This window comes from Dasypus novemcinctus, chromosome 30 (genome assembly GCF_030445035.2).
Source record: "Dasypus novemcinctus isolate mDasNov1 chromosome 30, mDasNov1.1.hap2, whole genome shotgun sequence".
Classification (NCBI taxonomy): Eukaryota; Metazoa; Chordata; class Mammalia; order Cingulata; family Dasypodidae; genus Dasypus; species Dasypus novemcinctus.
Window position 1 is genome coordinate 45,450,137 of NC_080702.1, and position 8,526 is coordinate 45,458,662.

General features: G+C 36.5%; 1 pseudogene; it reads right to left on the reverse strand.

Annotated features, from left to right (window-relative positions):
• Nucleotides 1-6,987: 6,987 nt before the first annotated feature.
• LOC139437911 (olfactory receptor 7A10-like) lies at nucleotides 6,988-7,956 on the reverse strand (annotated as a pseudogene).
• Between the last annotated feature and the right edge of the window lie 570 nt (nucleotides 7,957-8,526).

Genomic DNA, 8,526 nt, shown 5'->3' on the forward strand with positions numbered 1-8,526 from the left:
ATGAGATCAGCGAGAGGGAAAAACAGGGGTAATACGGGGGCATTTTCAGGAATTGGGAATTGCCCTGAAAGACATTGCAGTGACAGATGCAGTTCATTATATATCTTGTCATAACCTACAGAAATGGGTGGGAGAGAGTGTAAACTAAATGTAAATTTTAACCCATACTTAGTGGCAATGCTCCAAAATGTGTTCATCAATTTTAATGAATATACCACACCAATGAAAGATGTTGTTATTGTAGTAAAATGTGGAGGCATGGGGAGCGTGTCATATGAGAATCCACCATCTTTTTGATGTGACATTTGTGCAATCTAAGTATTTTTTTTAATTAAAATAAATCAGTATAGGCAGTAAGAAAACATGTTACCATGACTAAGAGCCAGAGAAAAGCAGTCAGTGCTGGGAAGTGGACTTGGCCCAGTGGATAGGGTGTCCGCCTGCCACATGGGAGGTCTGTGACCCATGTGGAGCTGGCCCATGTGCAGTGCTGATGTGCATAGGAGTGCCCTGCAACGGAGGGGTGTCCCCACGTAGGGGAGCCCCACACGCAAGGAATGCACCCTGTAAGGAAAGACGCCCAGTGCAAAAGAAAGTGCAATGTGCCCAGGAATGGGCTGCACACACAGAGAGCTGACACAACAAGATGACACAACAAAAAGAAACACAGATTCCCGGTGCAGCTGATAAGGATAGAAGCAGTCACAGAATAAAACAGAGCAAATGAACACAGAGAGTAGACAACGGGGTCGGGGAGGAAGGGGAGAGAAATAAATAAATAAATCTTTAAAAAAAGCAGACAGTGAAATAAAAGGCCTTAAATGTTTCAGATTTTAAATTATTCAGAGAATATGAAACAATACTTTACAATGAATTTTAGAAAATTAAAAATAATATTGCAATTAAATAAAATTACATAAAATGGCACAAGCAGAAATTGCAAGTAAACAATTTATATCTGTGGCCTTTCCTACATTTAACATTTTCATTTTGTCCCTGTTCCAAATGTATTAATTGCATTTGTTGAACACATTTTGGAACACTGCTACTCAGTATAGATTACAGTTTGCATTGCAGTTTACACTCTCCCAGTCCATTCAATGGGTTATGGCAGGATATATAATTTCCTGCATTTATCCATGCAATACCATTCAGGACAACTCCAATTCCCAAAAATGTCCCCATATCACCTCTTTTTCCAACTCCCTGCCTTCAGCAACTCCTGTTACCACTGTCTCCAGAACAGTGATATAATGTCTTCCATTGTGAGAGTCACAATAATTCTATAGAAAAATTCCAGTAAGTCCACTCTAATCCATATTTTATTCCTCCATCCTGAGCACACTGGTGTGGTGATGTCCATTTCACCTCTCGATCACAAGGGGACTTAGATTCCATGTGGCTGATGGATGGGATTTTCCTGCTTGTGGTTGTAGACTCTCTCGGTTCCTTGGTGTTGTAGTTTACCATCCTCACCTCCTTGGTAGCTGACATGGGTTATTGCAAAGAACTGGAGAATAAGTGTTGCAACTCTATTGAGGGTCAAGTCCCAACTGGCTCGTGGACAGTCCAGAGATTCAAGTCTCATGGGCATACAAGAACCCCAGCATTAACCACAGGTTCATTAAAGTGACAGAAGAGGCATTTGTAGAGAAGTCACATTTGAGTCCAACTCCATCATATTCAGGGGCACAAATTCCAAAGTAAGCCCCACTGGCAATACTCGGAACTCCATAACTATCTGCCATGACCATAGGACCTGGGTGTCTCTGTAGCCCTCAGGAGTCCCACTGCCTGGGGTTGTATCTACTTTAGATGTCTCTGAGTTCCTGCTGAGACATACATAAGTGTAACCTCTCTGATGGCCTCCCGACTAATTTTGAAGACTCTTTGCCAAATAACTCATGTGTCCCTTTTATTCAAGGTCTTTTTTGAGTTGCATTACCAGTTAGTGATTAGTAGTAATCCCTCCACACCAGGGAGGCTCATCCCTGGGATCCACGTCCCACGCTGAGCAGAAGGTAATGTATATACGTGCTGAGTTTGGCTTAGAGAGTGGCCACATTTGAGCAACATGCAGGCTCTCAGCAAGTTATTCTTCGGCACTCTGCATCTCTAGGCGAGGTTGAAATTTTAAGCACAAAGGCTCATAAACACTGTCATTATTATCAAGGGCCCATAATTGGACCTTCTTTTTTCACTGATTTTTGGTTTTGTACTTGGAGGTTTGTTGCTGTTAAATTGGGGAATGCATTAGAGCTCCCCAAGATGGGAAATCAGCACTCCCTCAGCTGTCATGTGTCACTCTACCTACTATGAAAATACCCAATGAACATCCAAACAAGTCTATATACCCTGTATGTTTGTCCTGGCAAACTCCCTCCCACCCATGCATCTGCCATCAGTGACACCCAGCACCACTGCTACTCCCCTGCCATAGTTGAACCCCTCTGAGATCCCAAACTTCCTCAAAAATGAAGCTTAATATATTGCTAAATTCAATTAATAAGAAATGTAATATTAATGTTAGGTTTTAAGATTAGAAATAAAATACCTATTAATTTGGAAAAACTAAAATAAAGTAAAAAAATAAATCGGGGTATTGAGAAAATGAAAAATACCATAAAAATTTTCTTGATGTTTTACCTTTTAATACTGTAATATGTGTTGCCCTATATGTACAGTGGCATGGCAATCTCTTCCATTTTTCCTCAGTGTCTTGCATCTTTTTTTTAAATTTTGTCTTCAAGAAAGTTTTAGGTCACAGCAGAGTAACATATAGAATACAGGGGGCTCCCACATACCCAACATCTTCCCCCTCCTCCTCCCTCCTCAGCAATGATCTTTCTACATATGGATGACATAGTTGCTACAGTTGATGTACAACTATTGAAACTTAGCTACCAACCATGGTTACATTATGGTTTACATTAAGGTTTGCATTTTAGATTGCACCTTTCATAAATTTTTTACTTTACATTATGGTTAACATTTTAGACCATACACTTCTACACATTTTTGGTAAAATTTAACATGGCGTACATCCATCACCACAAGATCATGAAACTCACCTCCATTTTATCATATATTTCACCACTGTGGGTGATGACTCACAACCTTCCTCTCACCCCCTCTTTCCAATAAGCCTATCTTCCAACTTCTAACTCTCTGAGACAGCTGGATTTGCTTAATTTATATCATACAGGTCATGTAGTATTTGTCCTTCAATGCCTGGCTTGCTTCACTCAACATAAAGGTCTCAAGATTCATTCATGTTATCCCGTGTGTTAGTGTGGTTGTTTTTTTTTTTTACATGTCCAGTATCTCCTTATTCAATACTTTTTTTAGATGTCCAGAAGTCCAGGACCTCCTTATTTAATATTGTTACTCTAGAATTTGCTTCTATTGGAAACTCGGCCCTTGGAAAGTGGAGGAATGAATCATTGCACCTATGTTTGTAATATACTCACTTAGACACTGGCTACATTGTTATGATGCATTATAACAGGTAAGGGCTCTGTTACTATTTTCTACTGAGTCTTAGTTTAAATGAAGTTCCTTGAAACTGAGAGCATTTATTCTAACTTCCCCCACTCTGGACAGTTAATCATCAATTGACAATGTTCATCTTTTCTGAATTTCTCATGACAGGGTCGCAAAATAATGATTCAACTCACATAACATAATACAAGTGAACAGAACTGAGCTCACTCAAAATGAGCCTTGTCCTCCTTCTATATAACATACATTTCACGGTGTACAGGTAGTAATTAAGTTTCTCTCTTCTTCAGGAAAAAAACAAACAAGTATTTCCTTCTGTAATCTGGTGCTTATCTCTCAGTGAATTTATGGAAGTGTCTTTAACTGAAATCTTTTTACATTCTCTCCTCAAGTTTTCCCTTAAAAAAAAAAATACCCTACACTGCACTTAAGTTTCACCGATAACCGATAATATGATGTTTTCTTTTTATTTTAGCCATTTAGAGATTCTTAAGGAATAAATTTAGTTTTCCATGAGAACAAATTTATATCCTCAGTTTAGAGTGAATCATTACTGTTTCTTTTATTAAAAATATAAAGTGATTTTTTTTTCATTTTAAAAACAATTGAAGTATATTGTTCATACATGAATATACATAAACAGTAAGTGTGTAGTAAAAGTTGTGAACTTACAAAACAAACATGCTTAATATCATACATATTGTTTCCAAATATTTTAGGGTCCTAGAGAAGAAAACTTTTTTTTGAGAGAAAAATAGAAGATGCAGGAATGGGGGAGTAAGAAAAGATCTTGGTAAGAATGTAGGAGAATATAAGAGTTGTCTCTTCAGAGATAACATAACAGAGTTGAAAAGTCTCCATCACTTGTGCTTAATAAAAATCTTATCTTTTGAATCAATGTACTAGCTAAGGATTTAGAAAAGCATCAGAGAAGGTCGTAAGGGATTTTTAAAGATATATGCTCACCCTCTCTCCATAATTACACTCAAACTCTAAGTAAGAATGTCATCCACCTTGGAGTCTCCATGGTATGGTGTGAAGTTAGTAGGGTACATGGCTCTTAGTAGCCTTTTCTCCCTCTTTCTGACCTGTGTTTCTGTCCTCCAGAAGATGGGACATTGCAGGGATGGTGCCTATTAACCAATAATAATGGCATGAGCCTCCTTCTACCTGAATGCAGAAAGGGGACATATTTGTGGAGCCAAAAATTTCAGTGGAGTCTTCTTGATTATACAGTGTTCCTCATTATGACAGAAATATCAACTTTCTATCTGGCCTGTTTTTCAGTGTTTTCTATACTTCCAATTATTGAAAGACATAATTCTATCTTTTTCAAGAAGATGAGTATGCATACTTATTGTTTTTTATGAAAATTCTGTTTGTTTTTTAACTTCTTATTTTTAAAGAAGCTTTAGATTACATAAATGTTACATAAAAAATATAGGGCATTCCCATATGCTCCACCCCCTCACCATCCCACACTTTACCACACTAACATGTTGCATTAGTGTGGTACATTTGTTACAGTTGATGAGCACATATTTAAGCATTACTACTAACCATGGAATATAGTCTAGATTATAGTTTACCCTGTCTCACACAATTTTATAGGTTATGACAAAATGTATAATGGCTTGTTTCCATCATTGCAATGTAATGCAGAATTCCCATATCTCCAAAATGTCCTCATATTATGCCTATTCTCCCATCTCCCTCCACACAGATCCTCTGGTGGCCACTGCCTTTATGTCAGTGATAAATTATTTCCTTTGCTAGAATAATGCCTATAATAAAGTAATCATAACCTTACTTATTTATAAGGAAAAGTGGACTAAGGGCAAAATTCTTGAAAAGCTTTTATTTGAAAATAGATTTCTGCTTGAAAATAATCTTTCCCTATAAAGTATTTTGTACAAGAGCTGATTGCAAAAGAACAGTCTTGCAAGGAAGCAGTCTGGGAATTGATACATCAAATTCCTGGGAGTGAGAAGACCAATGACACTATTTCCACTGGATAAGTGTACACAATTGTGTCTGTGAACCTTCAAAAAAAAAGATTAACAATATATTGTTGCAGGAATATCTAAAGACAATACTTAGGAAAATTTTGACCAACTGACTGGTTTATGTGATTCTCATTTTAATGAGAATCCTAATTCAAGTAATGTGTACTAGGATGGGACATTTACTTGCACTGGAGAGAATTTCAGAATGAAATGACAAGGTAAGGATATTTTAATTCTCAGATTATGGTGCAATCAAAATACAGACATTTAAAAAAATACCCCATAAATGAAATTTCTCTCAAAATTCCAGTTCTGATGTGTGTATGGCTCACATCAGATTTTGAACCTTTGCATAAAAAAATTACAATTGAAATGCATATATCAGTTTGTGTCCTTGTTTTCAGTTCTGCTGGGCATATACCCAGAAGTGGAATTGTTTGGTCATACGTCAAATTTATAGCTAGTTTTTTGAGAAACCATTAAACTGTCCTCCAGAATGGCTGGATCCTTAAATGAATTCACAGATTTCCCAAAGAACATGAAGTGAATACAAATACATAGCCAATTATTAAAATTTTCAAGAATGATCATTAGCTCAGAGAAATCATCAATTCCAAAAAGCCACTCTGGTTTCCCATTTGTAGTGATGGCACAGAAATCAGTTATTGAATGAAGAATTCACCTTAGTCTACATCAGCAATAAAACAGTATGTCTACATAAAAATCTGAAATTATGTCCTAATAAATGTGTTTAATAGTAGAATAAGATATAGTAGAAGATGGGGAAAACACAACATTGATTTTATGATCTGTAAATGTGGGCTATTATTGTAGGAAATGCTGAAAGAAACTTCCAGGTTATATCCTTAACTATGAAAATAATTTTTAAAGGTCAATCTTACATCACTGGAAGAATGATAGAAATTATTGCTACCATCATTGTTTAAAGAATCAGGCATTGTGTTATTGATTACAACGTCACTGGACTTATTATTTGGACTGTGCAAGAAAAAGGCACATTAGAGATGGAATTGGATTATTGTAAATTCATCAGATGATATCTCCAGTTCAGGATGTGACCTCTTTCAGGAACCAAGGAACAAAAATCTTGGTAGCTGGTACACAGCTTTTGGTATGAAAGCTTACTTTTTACTAAAACCATAAAGCACAAGCAATTTCTTTGATCTGACAGAGACTGCAGTACACCTTTATCCTTCCAACACATGCTATAATTTTATTTATATGGAACAACCTGATGAAAGAATTTACTGCTGAAAATCCAGGCAGTAGTTTCTGTGTTCAATCCTGATTCCAGGTAATAAAATGAGATCACATGTTGTAAAATAATACAAAAATACAGGTATCCTTATTATACAAAAATTAAAGAAATGTAATATTTTATTAGGCAAATAACAGATTATCTCCCAATACACTTATAAAGTCCCTAGATTATGATCTCCTAGTGTTTGACCTCTGCTAATCACGGGCACTTTTGTAAACTTGAGACAATGTATCCTTTTTTAGACAGAATGTTTCTCAGGTTTTTAAAGGCCTGCTTTATGTCCTTGTTTCTTAGGCTGTAGATAAAGGGGTTCAGCATGGGAGTGACCACCGTGTACATCACTGAGGCTATTGCATTTGCCCTTGAATTTTGGGTAGCAGCAGAGCTAAGATATACTCCAAGACTTGTACCATAAAAGAAGATTACTACTGAAAGGTGAGACCCACAAGTAGAAAATGCTTTACATTTACCTCCAGCTGTAGAAATTCTCAAAATGGAGGATATAATCTTATAGTAAGAGAAAACGATCCCAATGAGTGGTATAACACCCAGAATTCCGGCTCCAAAATTCATCACTAGGTCATTGAGGAAGTTGTCAGAACAAGCATGCCTGACTACCTGACTAAGTTCACAGAATAAGTGAGGGATTTCCAACTCTCTACAAAAAGACAATCGCAAAACCATTAAATCATGCAAAAGGGGAGTCAAAACACCCAACAACCAGCATGCCAGTAGCAGGGGGACACAGACCTGGGGGTTCATGATGACCGTTTAGTGCAGGGGGTGACAGATGGCCACAAAACGGTCATAGGTCATCACAGCTAAGAAGAAGTTATCTACTAGTCCAAAAAGCATGAAAAAATACATCTGGCTGAGACAGTTTTCATAAGTTATGGTTTTGCTCTCTGTCTGGATGTTCAGCAGCATCTTTGGTATTGTGGTGGAGGTGAAACAAATATCTGTAAAAGACAAGTTGGAGAGGAAAAAGTACATGGGTGTGTGGAGGTGGGAGTCCAAGATGATAGCCAGGATGATGAGCAGATTTCCAATTAAGGTGACCAGGTACATGGACAGAAACAGCCCAAAGAGGAGGGACTGCACGTCTGTATCTTCGGAGAACCCTAGGAGGATAAATTCTAAAACATAAGTTTGGTTTTCTGTTTCCATGTAGATGATTATTTTCCTGGAAGAGATATCAAAGACATGCAATTTTAGCCATAAGTAATGATCAGAAAAATATAATAAACGGTATGGTTTTATTATAAATACATTAATATTTTTATGGATTATATATATATATATATATACCATTATCCAAAAATATCAAGAAAAACATACATTCTTACTTCTCCTTGATGACTTTGTTGAATAGATATTCTTATCCATAATAGAAAAAACTTTTCCAAGGCAATATTTGCAATTACAAATTCTCTCAGATTTTATTTTAAACAACAAACATTACAACCAGTGTTTTGTACCATGTAACCAAATAGTAAAGTAAAACAAAGTTGTAGCAACCATATTACCTGGTTGCAACACTTAGTATTAGAACACAGTAATTAAAAGGAATCTTATTGATGAAATGAACAAATGAACCCCCACAAATGGATCCATTGATGATTCACAGAGCAAAAGGGCAATTTGATTTAGAAAGTATGGTTTTCTCAAAAAGTGGTGGTGAAAAAATAGGATACATTCATGACAATCAAAAAGGAACTTAGGCATTGATTGTATTCA